Source organism: Xiphophorus maculatus, chromosome 21 (genome assembly GCF_002775205.1).
Source record: "Xiphophorus maculatus strain JP 163 A chromosome 21, X_maculatus-5.0-male, whole genome shotgun sequence".
NCBI classification, from domain to species: Eukaryota; Metazoa; Chordata; class Actinopteri; order Cyprinodontiformes; family Poeciliidae; genus Xiphophorus; species Xiphophorus maculatus.
The window spans coordinates 19,306,200-19,333,600 of record NC_036463.1 but is presented as its reverse complement, the minus strand read 5'-3'; the positions used below and the strand labels follow the sequence as shown (position 1 = coordinate 19,333,600).

Sequence of the window (27,401 nt, the reverse complement as noted above, 5' to 3'; positions counted from 1 at the left end):
AAAAAGTTATTTTCTCATCAGATATTAGTCAGATAATGTTACCATGCCAGCCCTATTCCCACAACTATTGAATGGGCACCAACACTCCCACCTCTTATCTATTATTGAAGCTGACATAATTGCAAGGGGTGGCATCATCCACTAATATCAAGACTCCCAATATATAACTGCTTAAATTATTCAGGAACTAGGTGTCCACCCCACATGGCAATGGGGAATTTCTCATATGATGAGATCATGGTCCCTGTGAAATAGGAGGACACGTGGGTGAAGCTGTGCAGACATATGTGTGCGTGTGTGAGAATAATCGTAATCATGAGTCAAGTGTCAACTGGGTTTGTGCACATTAACCCACTTCATCACAGGAAGTGTCACTAGGTAATAGAGAGGACTGTGACCTCGTGCTCACATCTAATACCAACCAGAGCACGACCCAGGACTTCTCTCAATAATCATGGATCAGTCTGTGGAAGCATGTGCGTATTTAAAAACTAAGGAAGAAGGGTACAAATAATTAGATTAAAATAAACTCTAGGGAAACTGGAGTTTTCCAGTTTCAATAATTACTGATCATGATCGGTCATATCGCTCTGTTGGAATCTGATTAGCTTTGAGGGTTGCACATCAGTGGTCTTAACCTAGAAATAGTTTTCTAATGGTGACGTTTCCTCATGAAAGGTCCATTTCCAAATGCTGGTAGTGAAAACAAATCCCCCTACCTTAACTTAAACTATACACTTTGGTTTGAGAAACCAAATGTTCACCTGCCTTTTCTATTGCAAAACCCGTTTACATGTGTGTTCAGGATAATACAGCACAGAGACATTTGACCAAAGCTTCATCATTAGTTGACTCATACATTTTATGTGAGGGGTTTTGTTGCCACTCTAAATCATGTTTATCTTAACACTTCCTCATTGTGGACAGAATTGAAACGTGGATCAATTCTGTCCATGTTTCAAACATCTAGCAGTTGGTTTGTTGTGTTGAAAAAAAAGCTTAAAGATGTCCATTTTGGAGCAGGAGCTTATTTTTTGGTCATTACCCTCTCAGTCCATGGTAATGTAAAATTTGGTAAACTGTAGACAGTGAAACTTGCGCTCTAGCTTGTGGCAGGTTTGAGCCTGGCTGGTATCAGGTGTGGTTTGAACTTTCAAAGCAATTTCTTTTCATTTGAGCATGACTGCTTGGTTCTGAGGAAACTTAAGGAATTGGTTAGCTTATGATCTACCATATTTGTGCGTACACTTTAAAAAACTACTTCTAAGTTAGTCTTATTTGAAGTGTATTAAGATAGTTGCACTACAAACTAGACCACAAATTTTGTGTTTTGCATTGTACCATTGTTCACATTACCTTACATAAGAGGAAAAATAGCAAATTTATACATATTGAGCTTTGAGTTGGTTTGCTTTAATGCCATAAAAATCTTATCAAAACATGAAAGTAACAATGTAATGAACTGCAACTAAACGACAGAATATGTAGATGATACTAACACACCAGTAACAAAAAGCTGGGCTGATATGCAAAGTCAGCTGTATGAACATGCCGTCAAAACTTCACCAGGCCTCATCATCAGGGAACATCAAGGGAAATCAACCTTCCTTCCCTAATAAACAGTAATGACCTTCTTCTCGAAGCATCTCAGAGCCTCCCTTTGAGTTGGTGTGGTGATGAGTACAAAATAGCCAAGCTAGCAGAAAGAAGCTGTGCCTGGGGTGGCCCAGTAATTACTGTTAATTGGTTTAACATGGGGATGGATGGAAGGCAGAATGAGGGAGAGGAGTGGAAGGAAGGATGGAGTTTGCCCTCCAAGCCCACTCCTCAGCTTGTTTGATTCGATAGGGTGTGCTATCTCGGCTCTTTATCTGCACCATGAGCTAATGTAGGAGAATGGAGAAGGCAGGGGAGATATGCAGGGTGACAAGCACATAAAGCAGTCTGGTAAACAAGCCTTTGCTCATTTGTGCTCAGACATACATGAGGAGGAGGAAAAACATATTAGCTATGCAGAAAAGTATCCGAATGCTGGCAGGAAACCGCTCTGAAAATGCGAAGAAACGGACAAAAATCTAAGTATCAAATGTTTAAATGTGAGTACATCTCACACCCTCTCACAAAACATGCTCAGGTTACACGGAGCCTGAGGGGCCAGCTCATCCTGATGGAAAAAAAACAAAACAATCTCAGGACAATTTACGGCCATTTATTGCACAATCTACATATCAGTGGCTGTGTGGGCAGAGAGGTGAGGTGTAGAATATTCCCTATTCACCCAAGCTAAAACACCAACAATAACTTTATCAACTCTATATGGATATCTAGACTGTACTAAAATCGAATCTTTATGAGATACACAGAGAAAGATTTTAGAGGAAGGTGAAGCTGTGTTACAACACAATGAGAAAGTGTTGAGATAAACGTAAGGGGGAAAAACATGATTTAGAGTGGAAACAAAACCCCTCACATATAATGTATGAGTCAACTAAGGATGAAGCTTTGATCAAATGTCTCTCTTGCCCGACTTCCCTAAACAAACTTGCAACAAATATGAGATTCTTACATGCATATTTCATCAGTTTAAGTGTGACGTTTAGTTTGTTTGGTGATTGGTGCCGGCAGATTTTCAGTTTGATCTGATCTAATCAGTGACTGACCAATAATAAAAGGTTTTTAATGACATTCTTCAGCAGACCTAGGAAATCCTGCTGATTTAGTGCTTTTGGATTTATCAGCAGCCTTTGTCACCCCAGACAACATTTTGCTAATCTGGCTGGAACATATTATCAGCATTAAAGGTGCAAGTTCTCTCCAAGGTGCCAGTCATACCTCACATGCACAAGCGTTTGTCAATTTAGAGGCTTATTCCTTTTCAGCAGTCTCGCTCTGTCTTGGGGTTCCCTAGAGACAATTTCTCTGCCCCTGGAATCTATTTTTAGGAGACACAATGAGCATTTTCATTGGTTTGCTGATGGCATCCAGAAACACTAATGCACTGACACTCCTATTAAACAGTCTGGCTGAAATTAAAACTTGGGTGACGATAAAACTTTCTAACCATGAATAAAAGAAGACTAAAGTCATCTGGTTCTTGGTTTTTAACTACTTAAAGTAGTTTTAAAAATTACGTTTTTTTAACTACTGTTAGTAGTTAAAAAATAAAACTATAAGTAGTTTTTTTTAACTACTTGTAGAAGTTAAACTGCAGAAAAGAAACTGGGTTCTTTCCTTGACAGCCACGTTAGACAAACAGATCCACGGTAACTTCTTGCCAAATTGAAGCAATATCTCAATTTCAACAACCTGAAGAAGGTTGTCCATGCTTCCTCTTTGTCTTGGCATTGATTTAAAATATCATTGCTCACTTTTAAAGTTTTACATAGCCTAGTCCCATCTTATCCATGTGATCTCCTTAATCTTTGAGAGCACTCCAGTCAACTAGCCGGTTTCTCCTTGAAGTTTGGAGATCAAAAACTACTATTTTGTTTTATGACCAAAGCGAAGCACTTTAGTCAACTGATGTTCTTAAATGTGCTATATAATAAAACTTGACATTGTCTTAAACGTCTATATTCATTTTGTTGTTTTTCCCACAACTGCAAGCATTTGTCTGTTAAAATGCTTGAAGGGGGGAAAAATGCCACAACTAAGACATCACTCTGTGGATATATGTTGGCTTGGTACTTTAGACATTTATCACACAGTCACAGATTCATCCTCTTTAAGAGAATCATCTTTTCAATAACTCTTTGGTATGTTGTGCTGCTACCTGTAAATGTAATTACCAAGCTTCTTTCACTCGAACAGCACTAAATCATCCTACTGCTGCTTTTGTCCTTCATTTACAGGACTAAGACTCTTGTTTGGCTGTCCTGGCTAAGGCTGAATGTACTGGGTCAATTTGAGTTGAAAATGTTTTTTTTGTTCTCTTCTGATTAAACAATGTAATTATTACAACCAGAAGGATGTTATACTTAAGCAGCAAGCCATAAAACAGCATGTTCTGATGTTTAGCACCTGTCACAAGAGTCCAAATATTCATCCATACATAATTTATATAATGCAATGCTTTATTAGTTTCTACAGTATATAAAAGTGGCCATCAGCAGGAAAGTGAGACGAAAGTCGTCTTTTTGGTTGAACAGCTGTCATGTTTGATATTTCGTGCAGGATTTTGTGTCTGGTCGGATCCACTGGAGTACGTTAATCTCAACGGTTTTAAAGAAACAGTCTTGTGTCAACATAAAGATGTTCTTATGTTCTACATAGTAATGCCATTGAGTCCCAGTCAGGGGTGTCTGACTCATGCTAAGGTGCAGCAGGAATCCCTGTCTGTCAGGGTTATGTGACTCTGCATAACCCTGTAGGTAATCCACCATTCAAAACGCCTTAAGTCTGTTCGCAACCGTTTTCACTCGTCAGATTCTGCAAAGTTCATTATTCCAGAGTTTTCGTATCCAACTTCTACCCTCCTTCACAGGTTTCACCTAAGAACCTACCCTCCCACTCAGCTTTCCTCCCTCTCACGCTATCTATTGACAATCCTCTCACTTCTCATCTCTAAACCTCACCAGCACAATGCAGGTTTAAGCAGGGATGAGAGACAGTGGTGATGACTGCCGGAGTTCATCAACCGGGGTATAAGCCTGAAAGTTAACCAGCGCTGTGGCCATTAGGCTTTCAGTGCATAAGCTTTTAGAGCTGCGCAGTACTGCCAATGAGTGATGCTTCAAAGATGTGTACGGTGGGAGTCGGGAGGCAGAGGGCTTAGGGCTTTAAAGCAGTTGTGGGGAAGTTTGCTAAAGTATGCTGAGTGGAGATTTCCGTGCAGAGGGAAGGAGAGACGGTTTTACTGTAGAAGGGATGAGCAGCAGGACTAATGTACAAAGCGTCTGTGTGACTGATGAAAGTGATTTACTAAGAAACTAAGGGTGCTCCGTTCAGGCCACTTTAATCAGTCATGCAGGACCTTAGGAGGGCACAAAAAAAGGGCTTCCTAGATGAAAATTAGAAAACTTTATGCTACACATAATCACAGCATCTGAAAATAAGAATGTGAAATAGAAATAAAAAGCAAAAAGAAATAAAAGTTAATGAAATACATACAGCAGCTTCATAAAATAAATGAAAACACCATTGTGAAATAAATACATTTTCACTGACGATTAATATTTATTTATTTTTTACCTCATAGGGACATTTATTTATTTGATGGAGCATTGATTACCAATGACGGTATGTATTTATTTAATTCATTTTGAATGCAAAAGGCTCTACATACTTGCTTAACTGTAAGTGGATGAAAAAGAATTCATAATTTAAGTTATTTGAATAACTTAAATTATGAATTCTGCTTAATAGCAGTCAAATTAATTGGAGACAGTGAACATAGCTTTTTAAGTTAAAGTCTAGATCTAGAGAAACTCATCCATGCGTTCATCTTCAGTCGTATTGATTATTGCAACAGCGTCTTCACAGGTCTGTCCAATAAATCAATCAATCAGCTGCAGCTGATCCAGAATGCTGCTGATCGTGTTCTCACTAAAACCAGGAAGATAGAGCACATAACACCAGTTTTAAAGTCCCTTCACTGGCTCCCTGTAGCTCAAAGAATAGACTTTAAAATATTGTTGTTAGTTTATAAATCACTGAACGGCTTAGCACCACAATACATTAAAGATCTGCTGTTGTTGTATCAACCTTCCAGACCTCTCAGGTCTTCCGGTTCTGGTCTGCATCCCCAGAACCAGAACCAAACGAGGAAAAGCAGCTTTCAGCATCTATGCACCACAAATTTGAAACAAACTTCCAGAAAACTGTAAAACAGCTGAAACACTGACTTCTTTTTGCACGGGAGCTGCAATGGAAATTTCGTTGAATTCTGTTCAATGACAATAAATGCTATCTATCTATCTATCTAAATCTCAACTAAAAACCCACCTGATTGTATTTGAAATGTAATCAATTACAAATTTATTGATGGAACTTGACTTAATGCTGTGTTTTGATTGTTGATTCTATGTTGCATTGTGTTTCTGTGTTTGATATGATGTAAACTTTGCAGGTTATGACAAATAAACCTATCACACTTTGAAATGCCTTGCTGCTGAAATGTGCTATACAAATAACATTTGATTTGAAATTTGAAAGTCTTGCTGCAAATTCTCAGTTGGAATTATTTCTGGATTTTGACTAGGCTATTTTAGTACATAAATGTGATCTCATCTCTGCTTTTGATAGCTTTGGTTGTGTTTTATTGGCTTGTTGCCCTGCTGAAAGTCAAACCTAATATACATTATATATACATTTCACTAATCAACCACCACTGAATCAGTTAAACTACCCACAAACCAGCGATGCATCCTGTCAGTAGCTGTGTTTCCATTACAAATGTGCACAAAACTTTGTTGATATTCCGTTGAATTCGAAAAAAAAGACACATTTTTTTTTTTGTAATTGTAGTGTTTCCATTAAACATTCCAGTCAATAAAAACAAGCTTGTTCACACAATAAGTCATTAAAAGTCTAATTGTGCCATCGCCCTCCTACCACTTCCTGTCGTCTTCTTCATCTTTACATCTGGTTGTTGATCATGTCACTCGCTTGATGTGAGAAAAGTGTTTCCATTGCTGTTTTGCAAAATACACTAATTTTGATGCAGCCGAAAAATAAACTCACCCTAGCACAAAAACGGTGTCAAAAAACTTCTTTTTTTCTTCCAAAATTTATTTATTTTCTACAATTCAATTTGTGCAAATATGTCGTCAATGCAGCTGCTGTTGCATGAACCACCTCCTCCAAAAACAAATGGCAAGAACATAGATACGTATATATAATACATATAAACTGTTGTATTTGTAGGACCAATACAAATGTTTAAAATAAATTAGTAATAGTAGCCAATAACAATGTGCAGATATATTGTGAATCCCTAGTCCTAGCATGAAAGAAAATGTTAAAATGTTAATGTATATTTTAGCAAGACACTTTAGTGTGGACGTAAACACCTTTCTCCTGTGTATGTGTCCCCATACTGCTAATTTTAGTGACACAACTGAGCGTGGATGAGGTACTGTATAACCCCCACTATGCCAACAGACACCAGGTTTAGTGTAAAGCATAGCAGCAGAACTGCCAATAGACAAAGGAAACCATTTGGAGCCATTTCACGCTTGGTGTAAGGCAACTGTCTGAGGAAGAGGTGGAGAAGGGAAAGGAGGAGGAGGGGGACAGTGGATAATAAATGGGGCATCCCCCCTTCCCCATCTGCCTCAGAAGAAAGAAAGTCTTCCCACTTTCTCTACATCAAGGTGACAGTGGGAGAGAGGAAGACTGGTGTCGATCTCAAGCCTGTTAAGTGATCTGTGACGGCTGATGTGACCACACACCTGGAAACTTCAACACTTCAGATTTTTTTTTCATCTCTATCTTTGACACCAACTTTCTTTAAAGGTTGAGACATCATACACTGGTCATTTTGAGGATTATAAATTCAGTTAAATTGTTCTGGATTACCCCTGATTAACTATTTGGCAATCAGCAGCTCACATGACTTGCACTGCTGCTTTTTCCATCACTTCTCGAATGAGGAGGGCGTGTTTCAACATGACGGTAATCTGATGTTGCTGATATGTGCAGAGGAACGGCACATGCTTGTTATGCCTGCAAACCTCCACACACTGTGCACCACAATCAAACCACATTTTTAACAATAAATGCAAAGGTAATAAGCTCAAAATAGTCACACCTGAAATGACAGATGTTCCGAATGATACGAAGCATGAATTTGGACAAATTAATGTCATTTAAAATCTGAAAACTGTGCGGATGGTTTCAACTCAATTCTCTGGGAGTGACAATTTGTAAAAAGCAGAAAAAGTTGATGCTTATACACAAATGTGACTCTCTTTAACAGTTAGCCTGCATGGAAGTGGCAACAGTGACACCACAGTGCCCCCTGCTGCACTTAGAGCAAATTGCAAGCAGAAGAAAGCCTCAAGCTATAATACAAGAGGCTCCTATTTCAGCCTGTGGATCACTCTGACACCCTGGAGAGGCTCTTATGCTACTTCTTATGTATGCAGTCGTTGACACAGTTTGTGTGGAACGAGGACTGTTTGGTATAGATCAAGAATTCCCAGTTGTACTTTCAGAGAAATTAGCTTTTTGTGGAGTTCAGCCAATGAGCTTATTGACAAGATATTGAGAGTGTATCAGGTTTTGGACAGTTCACTTTATTACTGATAGGTTCTACATTTTGCCACCCCACAAACACTGACACATTTTATTGGGAATTTATATGATGATTAGATGCAGAAGAAAATTAATACTCAGCCCCCGTTTACATGGAGCCACTTAGGTTAAACCGTAGCATTTTTGTTGCAATGCAGCTGCTTGTTTACACGAGTGAAACTTTTCTGTAACAGGTGCGAAGTGTTCGGCAGGTGTGAAAGCGCGCTTGTGCAGAACATACCTCTGTAATGTTTATTCTACGCATGCAAAGGCAGACAACAAAAATTACAATGGCTGATAGCATTGTGCTGTGCTGCTTAACCTGTTCTGTTTAGCGCAATTTCCGACAAGGAATATATGTATTACATTAACACTTCATTCGAAGCGGGTCACTGCTTACAATGAGGTGTAAGCTAATGGTCGAAACTAAGGGTCAAAAGTGCATGCCTGGTCGATGACATGCAATAATCAGAGTGCCATCTAGTGGCCTGGCATGACAACTACAGCTGACTTGAAGTGTCTTGGCAGTGCTGACCAAGACATGGCACTATACTGGTATTGTTTTTTATAATCAACTTTAAAAAATACCAGCAGTTTCCAGGCAGCAGTCTACTGTAAACATAGCTGCAATTTTCACATTTTTCTCTCCAGAGTTAAGTTTTTTACTTGCAATAATTAAACACAGAAACATTCCACCCTAACAAAAGCCACATCATTTTTAAAAAAATCTTTTAGGGACTCCAAACATTCACCTTTTAATATTTTATCTTATTTTCTTCCTTTAAGCTGGCAGCTTCTGATATACAAGCCAGGGTTGTTCTGCTCTACTCAGTGTTAAAACAGCAGATCCCCCCCACTGAGATCAACCTCATTTAAATGGACGAAACGTCACACATGTTAAACAACAGACACGCTCCGTCACAGTCTGATACGGCGGATTCATCTGTGGAAACAAATAAACACACTGTATAATGCATAACCCAAGCAAGCAAAAGCACAGACAAAGAGCAGTGCACATTCGCAAGTTTAAACACAGCCAAACTTATGGAAAGTCAAGCGTACACACCACAGGGACCACCTGTCAGTGTGTGCTGAACGCCACAGGCAGCATCACCTGCTCGCACAGACCGAAATCTTTGGTATTCATATCAAGTAACATCTTCGTACGCTACAATAAAATAACCCCCTCATGTTCCTTTCTCTCTCTCTCTACCTGTTCCATCATTTCCTACTTCAAATGTGACAGAAAAATAATGGCAAAACATAAAAGCGACATGTTGAAACGTATCCACAGTGATTGGCATTCTTGATCCTTCGAAAACATGCTGCCTGCAAAGTGCAAACGATGTAGGCGGGCGAAAAAGTGGGGAGAATAACAAGCAGTTTTTCTAAAAGTTGGAAGAAGTTTCTCGCCAGTGTCTAATGAAGAGTGGCACAACAGTCGATTGTGTTGAGAGGAAGATCTGGAAGGACGCCGGTCCCTGCCAAACCCGCTGGAAGTCGAGGACACTCCGCAGACAAGGCCGCAATCAGCATCACAATTAGGGAGCAGAACACACTCAGCGGACAGGGTCAGATGTCTGCGCCTTTCAAAAACCTTCATGCCCCCTGGGTTTTTCGTGTCGTCATAATGCAACCGCAAACTAAAATGATATTTACTGGGATTTCATGTGATAGATTAACACAAAGTAGAGGACGGGGAAAAAAACGGACTAAAATGTTAATTTTACTACTTTCTCCACTGTTTTTTCCCCCATCAATAAATACCAGTAAATTTTAAAATAAGACTAAAATGAAGTCTGCCTGAGAAGTGTAGCGATTACACTCCTTCAATGAGGTGGCATCCTGAAGAAGGTCATTTCAAATAGGCATGTTTTTCAAAAGCAGTATTTGTGTTTGCGGCCCTTGTGGTCACAGCCATACAATTACCGAAAACAAAAACGTGCTAAATAGTTCTTATTGTCACTTTTATCCATATTACAATACTACAGCAAAATATGATAAAAGTCCATATCGCTCACCTTTAGCTTACAGTTGTATCTTTGTCTTTGCTCTAAGTTTGAGATATTAAATTAGAACTTAACCCTGTTTTAAACTTCACTAAAGTTTTCTCCCTAACCCGTCTGCTGAATTTATTGGCCTTTTTGACACTGCTGTCTAACAAATCAGAGGCCTTCACAGAACATAAGATTTAGATTTGATGCTTTTTACGAATGACTACAAAGGAAGTTTCGTGCAATGGATTTTATTTAAGGGAAGGGAGGCATTATTATAGTGAATACAATTATACTTTTTAGATCCTTCTGCAATGTATTGCAATCATTTGTTTGATAAGTGAACACAGACATATATCATAAAAATCCCTGTAGGTGAGAATAATAAGCAGGCTCTATCTGAGCCTTGCATAACAAATACAACTTGCAGGTTATTGTTACATTCTTACTTTATTGCACTTTATGAGGAAAAAATGTTTCCCGATATAAGCACCCTTCTTATATCAAATCAAACTGCGACAGTAAGTGTTTTAGCTTCGAGTCTGTGATTTATTCCACCTCCCAAGTAACGGGTGACTGAGACGTTGCCTCCCCGACTGCAGTAGAACTCATTTTCTCCGCCACAGGACAAAATATTATGGTTGGCTCCAGAGCGGGGTGTCATAGTGAGGTCTTTGTCAAACAAAAGAAGGGACCAGTTCTCTTAATGTTGTGTTAAGAGGGGAGATGGGGAACTCCCACAGCACCTTCTGTGGTCACAGGTGCCACACCTCGGCTTACGCGGCTGCTAATTGGAACGTGGCAGAGTGACAGCGCAGACACAGACAAAGGCCAAGCCACAAGGGGAGTTGTTTGTGAGGTAAGGGGGTGTGGAAAAAAAAATAAGTCTACACAGATATTTTTAGAAATTGCGATTAAAAAAAAGAGAAAAGAGGAAACAAATCAAAATCATAAATGTTTTCTCGTCTTATTTTGTTTGTTAATCTTCAAATGTACAGTGGCAAAACCTTATTCCGTTTGTAAGAATGTATGTTTCAATGAGAAACAGAACAGAATGTATGCTTTATCAAAACCTCTGTGCACAGAAAATACTGTACCTTTCCAATCATTTATTGGTATGTAATTGATTTTACATATTAATAGAACCAAACACACCACTACTACTACTTCTACTACTTGTTGCTGAAAACTCCAATCAATTACCAAAACCCTGCAGTTTAAAAATGAAAGAATAGTAAATCAAAGAGTTAGTTCCAGGGAGTGAGGCAGGGAGAGGCAGTGTTACGCTGAGTTCCAAGGGGCATATCTGAAAGCGAGTAAGCAGCACATCTGTCACTTCTGCTTTTTTCCCCTCTGTCGTGAATAATTAACATCCGGTTGTCACTGGCAGCAACACTCATTATTATTGGACTTGTAATAAAAGTAATGTTCCATATCTGTGCTTTATATCCATGAGCTCTGCCCACACAGTGGCATTGAAACACAGAGTTTAAAGATAAAGGAAGCAGATGGAGACCAAAATCTGTGGTATAAATAGTGGTTAGCTAGATTTTTAAGCTATAAAAGAGAAAAGAAAAAAAAATTATCTTTGATTTCCTTGGAAGCTTCCATTTCTTGCAAAAGGTCTGATCACCAGAAGAAGTCTGCAAAGTCACTCTGAGGTGATAGAGAGCCAACATCACAGTTTGATGCAGAGGTAAAGCTGGTAAGGATGAGTCAAATCTAGTGCTCAGTTTAATAAACAGTCATTTTATATTTATCCGACATCATGCACACATCTGAGTTGTCCCTTTTGATAAGACTAACAGACTAAATAAATACAGTTCTGGCATGTTTTATGTGCAAAAAAAAAACACCACCACCACCACTCTTTAACATCTAACTTTCAAACATTTAGCAGTTGTCACGGTGACTAAAATCTAAAATTTTCATAACTCAGGTTTAAACTTTTTTACAATGTTCTCCCTGATGCGTCTGCTGGTGGCAGACGGGGTGCCAATTAGGGACGCAAGTTATTGATTAAGGAGTTAATATTAAGCTGATTGAACTTATTGACTAATTGATAAGCAGACATTTTGTTAAAAAAACTGACTTTGGTCACGTATCAAACGTGTCGACAGTCTTTCAATAACTGAAGGACTAAATTGTTTATTACTATGGGGTAAGTTTTTGATTATTCTGTTCTTTTTCTCACTTGATACATTTGTAGATTTACAATAAAAACCCTTTTCTAAATATATTAAACACTGAAAAACTTAATTTAAAAACAAACAATTACATTTTAACATTTGTGTCTGCTGTATTAAATATAGAATGAAAAGTGCATTTTGCCTCCCACAATAGACTCCATTTCGACTGTTTCTTTTTTCCATTCTGGGATATCTACGCCATCTTTTTTCCTTTCTATTCTGTAAAAACTGGCTTCGTCTAAGGATGACCAGCAGTGCCCTCTGCTGGATGGTGGCCAAACAACAACACTGAAAGGAAGTCTAAGCGGACATTAATCGATGCGAACCAATTTTAATCTATGAAAGCATTAATAGCCAATAGTAAATCATTTTATTGTTTACATCCTTACTGTGAATATTTTTCTCTGTAAAGTACCTAAAACGTTGAGCTATGCTGCTAGTGTTTATACTCCCACAAATCAGAGCAAGACGCTCAAGCTGATCACTCTGCGGTAAAAAATTGATCCAGACTATAATCAAAATACGTCTTTTCAGGCATTCCCATCGACCAGCCTTTCTTCAGCCTTCATCTCTAATAATCCCAGCTGTCATAAAAGAACATCCATGAAGATGCAGATCGTTTTAGACTAACAGGAGGCAAATGGGCTACACAGACTCCATAGCATGTTGCCTCTGTAGTCACTTAAAATAATAGAGTTTCCTGGAGGCAGCAGATAGGGCCGTTTCTGTGTCCTTTGGGGGCGTCATCAGAAGGTGAGGCCACACAGTGTCGGCAAGTGAATCAGAGCTTTTACAGTTTAATGGACTTTAAAGAAGAAAAGCAGACGTTACTAACAGGAGGCAATAACAAAAGTGCAAAGGTACACATTTACATTAATGCAGGTCTACAGAACGGTAGCTCTGGAACAATGGAGCAATAAAATACTACATCGTCGTGTGTGCAGTTGTGTCTGCATGAGCAGAGGAGTGTCTTTAGAGATAAATGACTACCTATTATTTGATCTTTTATAGGTGAACTCCCTGCTGACATCTAAATGGGAATAGTATGCAGCGTTCCTGCACACACACACACACACACACACACACACACACACACACACACACACACACACACACGCACACACACACACACACACACACACACCCTCACTCAGATAACGAGCTGCAACTCTAGAGCCTTAGGCTGTGGTACATCTGTTATAGAGGAGACATAAGGCATCCATGAAGAGACTTTTAAGACTCCCCATAAAGTACCGGCTACACACATACAGTACACACAAACACACACACACTATGTGTGATGAATGAGCTTTTTTAAAAATGCTCCAGAAGAGGGACGACATGGTGGTGAAGAGGTCTTAAGACAGTAATTCCTAAATAATTCCCTCCGGACAAAAAAAAAGCATGGCGGCAGACAAAGACACAGAGACACTTTCTCACAAATTGGCCCACTGACCTTCAGATACTCCCCATAATGAATGCATGCAGCTTTTAGTATTCATGACTTTTAGTGCAGGCAGACAGAAGAAGGAAGACAATGAGGGCACAAGAGTTTTGAGTTTCAGGGAAGGGAATGTAAGGAGAGTTGCAGCAAAAATCTGTTTTGATGATGAAATGTATCTTTGTATTTATACCAGTAGTGACCTATCAACTAAGAATAACTCATAATTAGAGATGCATAAAGAAACTGGATGTTGGCCGGAATTTAATGATTTTTAGATTAAAATACTCCGACAGGTGGCTACCCAGTCAGGCACGCGAGTAAGATTTTTTTTTCTGACCAATGAATCCGTAAGGGCTGTAAGATGAAGCTAACAACACACCTCGGTATTGTTTGAGAAACTACATAGTTGGAGGAAACTATTAGGAAACTGTTTTGAAGATATGTCTGCTGTTCTTTTGTGCTGCAGGAAAGAGAGAGAGCAGGACTTTTAACAGATACAAGATTTCATTTGCTCTGGTTTATCCCTTTAAACCTTCATCTGTTATATAACATGCTAGATTTAAAAATATTGATGTGCTTCTGAAAGTTTCAAAATTTGAGTAAGGATCTCTACGTGATTGGTTGTGCACAAAAAGATAGATGTTTACAGTTAGAAAGGCTAGCTGTGCTAATGCAAGACATTATCAACTTTAAAACCTAGAGTTGAGAAACTGTGCGTCTTTGGCTGCAACATATTTCTAAGATTTATGTAAAAGTAAGTTGTAATATATTTCATTATCTTTTAGATAGCAGTGGGACTGGAGTAAAATTTTTAGGCTAATCACAACTTCATTTGAAAATCATTTACTGACAAAATAAGCACCTTTCTAAATTAAAAAAACCCTTGACTACATTGACACGGGAGCTCAACAATAAAGATATTTATTATATTTATTCTATTATTTTAGTTATTCTTCCATTAGTGCAAAGTGATATTATACCCATTCAACTTTCAAGTGTTTCAGGAACCCTTGATCATTTACAGAACTGCTATAAAAAAACGTGTCTTTTAGAAATATGGACTGTGGATGCTGACACAGTCCATTGGGGACATCTGTGCTTGATGCTGCTTGTTTCTTGCTGATCTTTTGCATCAGGCTGGTATTTTAGGCAGGAAGAGCGTCGATAATATGCCAACTTCTTTCTAGACAGCTTGAACACAATAATTGTCTTTTCCAGAGTCACAGCAGATCACTTTATGAAAAAGAAATGAGCCACAAATGGACTAGTAGGAGCAGCTTAGTTGTCCATTGCAGCTGTTTGTAGATGTCGGTTGTGCATCTAATTTATGGGCATACCAGAAACACACAAATGCAAAAGTTCCTGTTGAACTTCTAGATGTAAAAAAAACAACTAAAAAACATGTAATTGTATTAAAACTTTCAATTTGTTAAAATCAATAGATGCATCAATATAAGGTACACTCCAGTCAGTTCAAGTTGTGATAAAAAACAAACAGCACTTCTCCAAATGTAAAAACAAAACAAACCAAAACAGAATGGTAATTTATCTTTTTGAAAAGAAAAATGAAAATAGCTTTTATTTATTATTTACTAACTAAACAAAACTAATTGTGCAAAAATTGGAATATCAAATGCAAAAGCTCAAAACTAAACTTTCATTGACAAACCACTTTGAAAAGATGCTGTGGAAGGAAGCAAGGTTCAGTGTTCAGAGAGGCTGAAGAGGTGTTTAGCCTTTTCTCATGAGGGGAGAGGAAATGGGAGCTCACGGGCATGATGTTAGAGGGTGTTCAGCTGTCTGCTACAATATGCCTGTCTAAAGCTCTCCTAAGCAGGCTTAGCTTCCCGGTCCTGGCGCTGCCACACTCCCTCTCTGTGCCAGAGTCAACTACAGCTTGGTGCTGTGCCAGCTGCATGACAGACTCTCCTTAGCTTGTGGCAATGCATGCTTTCCACTTCTCCTCACTTCTAATCTTTTCTACCATCCCACCTTTTGATGCCGCTCTTCATCTAACGCTTTTTATAACACTTTTATTTGTCCTCATTACCATCAGTTTGTCTGCACTCAAATGTTATTTTCATGATGAGGTATGCTGAGGGTTCCTCAGAAGTAATTATAAAGAGTTACTTACTAAAATCCATCTTCTTTTCGCCCCTGGACCACTTTCACAGCTACTCTAATTAGTACAAAATTTAAACCCAGCAACTGCTGAATATCCCAACTAGCCTGGCATATCTCATATAGCCAGCTATAAATTAAGCCAGTCTAAAAAAGAGCTTTGCTGTCCGATGTCTATGTAAGAGCCAATTTTAAGAAGCAACCTTGGAGTGACTTTGGATGTGCGAGGGTAATTATATACGGTTCTGAGGGAAGTATTCAAGTACTGAGAACAGCCACTCACAGTCTGGAGACCCTTGAGACAAAAACTACAGAGGGATACTTGTCATGCAGAGAAGATACTTTGCTTGGTCTGACAAGGAGTTGAGCGGGAGATATGTGAGAGGGAAGTAGGTTTCTATTCAAAAGAGGACCCATCTGAGAGCTGATTGAAATCTCCTATTTGAGATTGCAGTCTCTTTCTGACTTTGGATAAGTAACTTCTAAGTAGGCAATCATTTTAAAGACAACTGGAGAATGCATCATTTTCCCGTGAGGGGAGGAGGAGAAGATTCACCAGATGATAGAGTCCGTCTAAAACGATTCATTGAACTTTTCCACATTATAACCACAAATCTCTAAGAATTTCACTATGATTTTACGTAACAAAACAAGAAACGGCACACTACAGAAAAGTTGAAGGAAAATGATAAGTACAATACATACTATAAGAATCAGATGATTGGTGAACTCCAAATATATGGTATTCATGGAAGAGTGGCAAAAAGTAAGTCACCATTGCTCTTGTCTTGAAGGTGCTCTTGACAGATACTTACTGGTAATTGTGGTTGTTGAAGACCACCATGTAATATCTGTGAATACCCAAGAACCCCTCTAAAGACGCCCCGAACAATGTATTTTAATAGTTCAAACAACAAGTATGCCATAATAGGCACAATGGAAACAGTCTTTGCAAAGAAGTCAACAATTAGGAGTCAATCAATCGCAAATGCCAGTCAATAATGTGTGAAGTAGCATTGTATCGAGGTATTTTAGCTTCCCAAGCTTTCTTTCCAGTATTTTAGACATGACCTGCACAAAAACCTTCAAATAGGCACATTTTCTACCTATAATTTGGAGTCATGTTCCACAAAATAAATCTATGAACAGGTGAATTCTTGAATACTGAAGTGCAACTGGCTGGGTGACCACTGTATTTGTAAGATTTTATGCATGGTGGAAAACCAATACTGCATACAGTATTCCAGTTGTGAAACATAGTGGTGGCATCACAGTGCTTTTGGGATCATTCAAAACAGCAGGAAATGGAAGCTGGTCAGAGGTAATGAGACGATACACCTAAATAACAGACAGGTCTGGGAGAAGATATATCAGAGGATATGATAGACTGGGGATAACTCATAATCCAGCAAAAACATATATCAAACATTCAATGAATGCTGCAATGGTATGGTTTATATAAAACCATGCTCACAAGTTAACCTGGTCCAATCAATATTCCTATGTAAATCCTTTTAAGAATATTTTGGCAATTCTTGAAAAATCGCTGTTCAGTCACTTGTGGTTGTAGCGTGACCATGTTCAAGGGTTATACAAATTTTTACAAGGCACTGTAGCAGAAACAACAAAAATGCAACCCATCTTTTTTGAAGCGGAAACCAGGTCATTATCTCTTCCCCTGCTTAATGTCAGTCCTGTGGGTGCAGCACTCACCACATGACGAAGAAAACGACTCCTTTGTTATATTACTGCTCTTAAATATACCCCCTGCAGGGGTCTCTGGAAGGCTGGCTGGGTCCCAGAAGGGGGGCCTGTATCTGTCACCTCCATTTAGGGCCCGTCTCGTAGCAGCTGACCCAAATCAACCCCCCGAGGCAATGCCGAGCCCCTACACAGGGCTCCACCGCCGCAGATAATAGGCTTGTTTGGCAAAGTATCCAGACGCTGGAACCAAAGCAGCCATGACAGCTGTCAACCAGAACCAACATCTTCCTGCATGACACGTGCATAAACATCGTTGTCTGTAATGGGTTTTCTCTTTGACAGTGTGAGCATGGGGGGGGCGATGGCTTTTGACTACAAAGGTGTGTTTTAAATCCGTACGTTCCTCTGGCGCTGCCTACCCATCGTTTTTTGGTGAATCGTCTTGGTATTTCCAGTAGAGATTGTGGCAGGCTGATGCCATGTCAGGAGCTATTTGGCATGTGTGCAGAAAACTCACCCTGTGGGGGAGGGGAAGCTGTCATGAAGAAGAAATCAAAGACACCTACGTGACTTGGTCGATTTCCTCCAAGCTGTTAGACAGGCTTGGTGACATGACCTCATTTCAGCAGTTTTACAAGAAACAAAAAACAAGCAGAGGATGGAGGAGCTGCCTGCTGCTCTGCAATATGGAGTCATAACATTTTTACCCCGGGCCCAAGAAGGAGTATGTCATACTGCATATGCTCTGCAGCTGAAGCTATGGTTTTGTCAACAAGACTGGTCTCATGTTATCCATACTAGTGGCTCAGTGTGTCTGAATCTACTGAAACTGTATATGTAAACATGCTGCCTTGCTTATGCTTTCAATTTAGACCCAGCAGCTGAACTTTTTCGGCATCATCAGCACCTTATCTCCACATTACACAAAGATCACTCAAGTAAATGTGCTACATTCAAGCAACACCACACTTTTAAAAAAAAGGAAAAGAAAAACAAACAAGGGGATAAATAAAAACCTCATCAGTACCAACCAAGAATTCTACCCACATTTGTATCATACAGTGTTAAACTTTAAGGCTTACATTTTTATTAGCAAATAAATTGGTAAGACAACTGAAAGGCGTGAGTAGCATGTTTAGTTTCAGCCACCAGAGGGCAGCACCACCGGTGAAACCCCTCATTAATTCAACAGTATTTTAATCACACCTAAGACTTGCTGCCACAATAACTAATTACTTAACATGTCATAGAAATACCAATAATAGTGGAACTGAAACTAAGATTTATAGATATAAAACATTTTTATGATTATGACTTTTTACACAATTTTACACTCTGAACACACTAAATTTATCACCGTTCTGTTAAAATCCATGTAACAATCAAAATAAATATAATTATGTATGTTTGAGAAACATAAAATTTTATTATTTAATGAAGCTGTGGACATGGCCCAAAGTGCCCAATTCTATGATCTACTGATGTGGTCATCTATAAACTCATTCAGCTCACTTTGACTGTAATTAAACAATCAATCAATCAATCACATTTTATTTGTATGGCACATTTCAGCAGCAAGGCATTTCAAAGTGCTTTACATGATAAACACAAAAACACAAAGTCATGCAACATAGAATCAACAATCAAAACATTACATTAAGTCATGTGCCATCATTAAATTCGTAATTGATTACGTCTCAAATGCAACTCTAAACAGGTGGGCTTTTAGTCGAGATTTAAAGGAACGCAGTGTTTCAGCTGTTTTACAGTTTTCAAACAAGAAGCATGGAGGCCGATTTGATGTAAAAAAACAAAACTTTGTACCTTTTTTTGGTGCAAAACAGCATTCCTGTGAGTATCTTTTGTGTCTTTTGTTCATAAGAATCAGATTTCCAAGTGTCTACATATGCCACACAGCCGGGCGCATATATCACTCTGTTCCTGTCTACAAGGCAACTCTTTGCTAACCCTGACAAGAAAAACTCTGACCAAATACATTTTGTTCCCCTGTGTAAAAGCCACATACTCAGATGTGAACTGAACGCATCGTACAGTCTAAGAAACGATAACAGGAATCAGCCAATCAGACTCTCTCACTTTCTCTTTCCCTCACTCTTACACACACACAAACACGATAATTAGTCTTTGATTTCCCTTGGCAGTGTTGTGGTGCCAGGGGGCAGCTGTGGGACCCTGCTTTGGCCTTGGCTAATTTCACTCACTGCTTGATCTCGACCCAGCACAGGTGCCCACTTGGCACCCGACCGCAGTTTCCATGGCAATGTCAACTTCGAAGGCCAAGAAAATGCCAGTTGTCCAAAGAGCCCAACCACAGGGGCCAGTGATGTGACATTACAAAGACAAAGAAAACAGGACCAATGAAAAAAGCAGTAAGACCTGAACAGACCAATTTATTTTGTTTATATATGTTTGAGTGCCTGTGTTCCCTTAGAAATCTGTCTTTCAATATGAAACAAGAAGCATAAATATACTAAGAATACATGCAGGAAAATGTTTAGAAGTGACTGTCACTTAGGTTATGCTGCCTCCTTGTGGTTCCAATGTGTCACTGCAACATCATTCTGCAGGTACACATCTACCAGTGCACCTGCTATTAGCTATATCCAGACAGTTGCATACCAAGGCATACTAAAGCATTAGAGGGGTGTTGCTTTTTTTTTTTTTTTTTTTAAAAAAGCAAGCTCAAATTAAATTTGAATATTTAAAGATCTAAAGTTTCTGTTAAGGATTGTGCTGAAAAGTGTTTTCCTAATGAAGTATTAGTATATTTAGGGTTTGTATTTTTGCAAGTATTGTACATTTTCTGTTCCTTAATAACATTCCCTGCTATGCAGCATGCAATCTACCTTCTCTTATGATTATACAAAAGAGGTTTGTTAGTGATTGAAAGAGAAGTTTGTTCTCTGCAGCATCAACAGCTCCGAGGAGTACAATAACAGTATGATTGCTGGTGTTATTTCTCATTTTGCATGCAACAACCATTAGATTTTACTTTCATTTACCCTAATTGGCCATAATACAGGCATTTTGTCGCTTTTATGGTCCTATTTGAACAGACCCATATTGTAAATGTCTTACTCAAGGCTATCCTCTCACAATTTAATGGCGACACTGCCATCTGCTGCATAGTTTATTAGTTTGAATCAAAGCTGCATGGCGATCATTAGGAATTATTCCAGAATTACATTTTTATAGTTGTGCCTTGTCTTCCTTCATCTTTAATACTAGACTGCTGTTTTTTTTTTCTTATTTCAATGGATTCAGAATCCAGTGTAGAGGAAAACATGCATTTTAAGGACTGGAATACACAGTGATGGACTGTTCAGTGTGTACCTCATCTGGATGAAGCCAAAATAACCAGGTTTGAGTATCACAACCATCAAAACATCAAAGAGTCCATTCATACATGATTTACCAATGTGCTTACTTTTAAATAAAATTCATGAACTAGTATTTAAAGGAGTAGTATTATTCATTTTTCAAGCACATAGTGACAATTTATAGCACAATCAGGTAACTGTTAACTTTAGTTGTTATAAAAATGCTGCATATATCAAACATGACTTAAAAGAAAATTAATGCTTAAAAAATCCTTTAAGAAACTTCCAATCTTTCCGAAACTCCGCTTTCAGAAAGTCAACACAATATGGCTCCTCTATTAACCCTTTAGCAACATTTATGCCAGTGTTAAAATGTTAAGAATTAAGAACTAAGACAACACTCCAGATATGTTTTTATGAGGGAACAACATTATAACATGATAGAAGCTCAAAAAAAGTCAAATTTACATAATCCTGCCCTACTTTAAGGCATCTTTGACATGTCAAACTAATGATTCTAACCAAACAGCTTGTTAGTGACAGTTCAGTGAAAACAATGGCAGATCCTATGAGCCCTTTAGAGTTGGGCCTCCAAATGTTATGTGATAACTGAAAACATACAGACATATGGAAATTATGTCTGCATTTAATTGCGGTAAGATTTTGCTGGTATGTTTAAGCTTCGATGCCACAGTTAGTCAGCATGATCATTCACAAGAAGTAAAAGCAATCATTCATGAAAGTCTGTCTCTCATAGGGAAGTTCTTTCAAAAATGCATCTGAGGCAGTGAGAAAGAGTTGACACCTTGTGCTAATTGTGCCGTTCCGCAATCTATTCTTAGTTTGTTTTGAAGTGTGGAGTGGAATAATTGGAGTGGTTACTGCTGCTGAGTAATGCGGCAATGAAGTGGTGTAACGAGTATGGTATGTGGTACGCAGTTAATAATTAGTTATAATAAATACAGAATACAGAGGTCTTGCATGTGTGTGACTCTAAAGTTGTGGGCCATCACTTTCGTTCATAAATTATGAAACGTCAACAGCAAGCTGTGTGTGAGGGGCTTTTATGCCACTAACAAAGAGTTGTTCTGTCAAGAGATTCTCCCAACTGATCTATAGATTTATGCAGCTCCTCCACAGTTATCATGAATCTCAAAGCTTCTCAGATTAACCCCTTCCATACCAGGCCTGATTTTTGGCCTCTTCTGTCCAATCTAACATATTTTCTTGCAGGGTTATCTTTTATAGAGCTCTTTCTATCTTTCCCATGAATTCTGACATGGTTCCCCATCTCTGCCACAAACCTCTGGGTTTTAACAAGGAAAAAAAGTATCACGGTATTGGCATTTAGTCAATATCTATAATCGATTCATTTTTTGTTTTTAATATTGCCACACAAGGGACATGATATTTCCTCCTTTGGGCACAATTTCTTGACGTCACTGTGTCAAATCACAAAGCTGCTCCCTCATGTTTAGGTTTGCTGCATGTATTTTGTTTACCGCGTTCTTTCCACAGACATTTGAGATTTCATAGTAAAGCGTACGACTGCCTACATTTGTCATGACAAATTTCTTCATTTCCCACAATCCTAAATGATACTAGCAAGTTTGATGAGCTAGTTGAGTCCGCCTCAAGCACACCCATAAGTCCCGAGAAGTGAAACAAACCCGAGTACGCTGGGGGAAACAGGCACTACTGTGCATGTTGCACTATAAGTTGTTGCTAGCTGACCAAAGAGTGAGTGGATCTGGATCAGAGTACAGTGGAATTATTAAAATTCTAATTGATCTTGATCATGTGTCTATTGCATTGCAATAGATATCGTTATTGTTTTATCACCTGACAAAATGCGAAAGTTACATTGGTATGGCTAGTATTGCAAGGGGGTTCAAAGTCTAGGGAAAGCTAAATCACACTGCCTTATATAGCATGCAATGAGAGATTTTGTTTTACATGTCTTTACTGATATATTGAAGTTAACAATACTTTTTGACACAATCAGCATGACAACAAGCAACTTTTAAAGGATTTGTTAGAGCTGAAAAAGAATCAATAGTACACGTGGCTTTCTAGAGGATAACTAACATGTTTTTTCTGGAAACTATTCAACAAAATGCATCCCAACACACCCGAAAAAAGATGAGCCTCAACCTTTTTAAGTCAGCTGGTAGCAGTGCTGGACCACAAAAGTAGAGAAGGAAATAACCAAAATATCTGCACCAAAGTTCAGTGGAAAGATGAGATTTAACGTCTTGTCTCTTCTTGTCAAAGCAAAAGGAGGTTGCTTAGTAAATAAATAAACAGTGAATTTTAACATTGGAAATCTAAGCTCATACATGACATTTTGTTATTTTGACAGCCTTAGCAGCACTGGAACAAACCTTGGAAACGGTAGCTAGGTCTGGTGTGTAACAAAAACCCAAAACCTACCCAACTGTGGAAATACAGTCATAATTTGTTGGTCATGTGAAATGGAAGTTAGATCATCGGTGTGACAATCTGTGGAGCAGAAACCGACAGGTTGCAGCTTGCAGCAGCTCAGCAAGCGCATATGAATCACTTCTCATAGTAGAACTTCTGAACCTGAGCCAAGCAACACACACTGACACCCACACACACATCACCAGTTCAGATGAATATTCCTGAACTAATCATGGCATAAGTAACACCAATGTCATTGTTTTACACTCACTTTACACCAAATTAAAAACACGTTTTACTAAAATGCTGAAATGAATTGGTGTTAATAATGAGGTTACTTCTTCGCGTAATTTCCTGGAAAATCTACAAAAGCTCATAGCTGCCTCCTGTGGAACAACACACCATCATCATTGGGTTTTCTATTTGTTTTAATATTTTCTTGCAAGTCATTAAGTAATACTATAATGGCATATTAAGGCCAATGTAAATAGAAAAGAGAGGAGTAAATCTACACCAAAAAAAAAAAACTTCTAGAAACAAAAGCTAATTTTTTAAATTTGAAACGTTGAAAATTTGCAAACTTAGCAATTTTTAGATTAGTTCCAAAGTTTCTAGGAAAAATTAAACATTTTCTGAGTCTCAAAAGTCAAAGATTTTCGACTTTTGAAAACTTCTGAAAGTTTCTGAAATTAATCTAAAAAAAAATTTGATGCTACTCTTTTTTTTCTATCTACAATGGCCTTAATATGTTGCTGCGACATCATCTAGTTCTTTTGGCTAAGTCATTTTGTGTTTTTTCTGTCCTTCTGAGGTGTTTACTTGCATTGTGCACTTTTGAGCCATAAATGAGAACACTTTGTGGATTTTTTTTATGTGCTTGGCAGCAATAAAACACATGTGAGTGTTTTGTGAAAACTACAATGGCAGCCTGCAATTGCCAGATTTTACTATCAAAGATCCTAAGTGATCATTTCATGCCAAGCTTTTATAAAAGCTGCTGTATAACCCACTACTTCCATCAAAAAAAACTGACAGGCAGATTTGAAACGAACCCAGTTCTACCAGCTAGCCCCGCCATGCATGCACTTGCAGTACAACATGTACCACTGCCATAATCTCACTAAATACTAGGGGAATTATGAATGCAAAAAGGGGGGGAAAATCATCCCATCTGTTAGCTGTAGGAGAAAAAAAGGTTGTTCAGAAGAACTAACTACAACAGGAAGAATTCAAAATGTGCCACAACTATTTATGGTGACACAATAATGAAGATGTATTCTTTTCAAGAATCATTAGGGTGGACAAATTCAAACATAAGCAAAGTGTTAACTTTTAAAGATCTGAAAAGGAACAGCAATTTTTCTGACCATTATGGGATGAGGATCATTGGAACTCAAACATTTAACTCAAATACTTTCACTCTTCACTTTACTGGTGGATTTCCTGTGTTTCTTCTTATGTCATCAACCACAAGTTGATGACATAACCACAAGTTGATGACATCAGAACAAAATTTTCTCTTCCCCCCAGTAGAGATTTTAACAACTTTGCATTTTGTAAAATTCTGTGGAAAAGATACAGATGTGTTTCCAATGTCAGTGTACATTTGCTAGTGAAATACATCCTACAGCAACAAAAAGGATTTAACTAAACTTCAAATTATGTCTTGCCTATCATCATTTACACTAAAGCAACACTGAAGTCATATCCTTCTAATGTCATAAATTAAATTTAAAAAGTGCAACTCGCCTTTTAAATTGCAAGAGTTTCATTCAGTGTTAAATTGATCCCACCTGACTACACAGATCCAGCACACAGATTTTAAAAATGGGGACAATTCTTCAGTGTAAACTAATGCTTATTTACTTTAGATGAGATCAGCAATCTTTTTCTGACTCCATATACATATGTTACATATATTACCCCACATGACAAGAAGCCTGAAGCAGTGATACTTGCATGAACAGGAGGACGGATGTTGTTTGTTACAGAAACTTAACAGCTTGACTTTGTTCTTGCTTGTCAAGAGTTTCAACAGCAAAGACAGGAGGTAGTGGCTAATGGAAATAACTGGACAGACTGGCTTTACCTCTACAACTGTACACACACAAAGAAGCAAACACCCACAGAGTGAGATAAACTCCCCACACAGGTGTGCACGCACGCAAGCACACTCATGCACACACACACACATATATATTCTACTTGAACAAAGCTGGCTGACCCAGATCTGCCCCAGCTGAACTCTGCACTCTGTTATACTACAACTACCAACATGTCACCACAGGAAGTCATTCGTATCAACTGTCACTATTTACTTTTTAAGAAAGGCTTGTGCAGCCAAGTATTTAGGAAATGCATAGAACAAAATAAGAAAAAAATATACATTTATTATCTATTTTCTGAGAAAATGGAGAGTGTAATGAGCTTACACGGCCACTAGAGGGAGGACATACAGCATAAGAGTAAATTGATGACATTTTTTAAAAAATGATGAAGTCTCCTTGTTTTGTTTTTTTTTATGAAATTGCCAATTTTATCTCTTCTCTTTCCATAATCAGTCATCTGGTTTCCGATGGTTACAGACAACAGGCCACAGGAGACAGAGAAAGCTGCTGAGATTAGAAGGAAAACGGGAGAAAGGTGTGTATGTGGCAGCAGGTGCAAACAGCTGCTATCCTCCTTGATCCAACCTAATGTGTAACCATGGCAGCTACCGGTTATTATCAGGTGAGTAGGGACGTAAGCATACATGGGTTTTTGTCTGGCTCAGAAAAAAATGCTCTTTTAGACCTAAGAGCATCTGTAAAGTTAGTCACATGGATTAACTGTTCAATTAAAAAGAATATGAATGTTTAAATTTCAGAACTTGCAAATATTTTAATCTAATGCCACTAGATATTGATTTTTTTTAGGCTAAATGTTGCAATCCTCCCTTTAAGAAACCAGAACTGCTTACTTAAGTGCAAAAATATGTGAACTAATAATAACACTTCAAACGTATAGGTAGATATATAGAAAGAAATTAGCAGGTGACTAGAGTTGGTTGAATTTCTAACTAGTGAATGTACTATAGGCAATACCATCACACTGACAATTCAACTCTTCAATGACAAGATCATGACTAGGAGTGCAATGACAAATCGGCCCTGATTTCCTTAATTTTCAGAGACAGGCAATCTTCCAAAATCCATATTCATTATCCACAGATAACCAATTTTATCTAATCCACCTCCACAAAGGTAAGCTGTGAGAGAACCGCCCACCATGTCACATATACACATGCCCGCTTAACAATAGTCAGCCCACTGTTATCAACTTAGCAACTTTGTTGCTATATTTAGTGACTTTTCAGACAAAATAAACGGTATCAGCCAAAAACTGGAATCAGCAAGTCAGGCTTTTTAAAGATTAATTATTGACCAGAAAACTCCAATCAGTGCACCGCTAATTATTACTCCATGAAAAGGAAATTAAGTTAGCCGATTAATATCATTGAGGTATCAGGTGAAAGAGCAAGAGTTTTGGTTGATAACAGGAAGGTTGAACAGAGTAAATAAAAGTAGCTCTGTTTTATCCCTTTAAGTTTTACAAGAGGCAGTATGTGATTTCCATGCACATACTGACATTGCGAGGACTTTGGGCACCCCTGACATAAACAAATAAAATCAGGTTTGCAAGTTACCCATCAAACAACTTCAAATTTGGGAACAGCTCACCAGCTGGCCCAACATTAAAGCCAACTGGTGACTAAAGTGTAGTCACCACTGCTCCCATGGGAAGAATCCAGTGGCATTGTGGGTAACGGCCCAGACAGGGCAGTGAAAGAGTGGGTACTGTGAGCTTCATATTGTCCAGACACCATGTTTCTACCACATACTGGTAAATGAAATCACACAAACAAAGCAAATTAGGGCCTTGAAAGTTACACGGCGTCATTAAACCTTCC

The 27,401-nt window shown here is 38.4% G+C and overlaps 1 protein-coding gene across 4 annotated transcripts in view; it reads right to left on the bottom strand.

Annotated features, from left to right (window-relative positions):
• LOC102227608 (partitioning defective 3 homolog) overlaps window positions 1-27,401 on the bottom strand; it is a 383,916-nt gene that overhangs the window by 318,403 nt on the left and 38,112 nt on the right. The gene's annotated exons all lie outside the window — the stretch shown is intronic.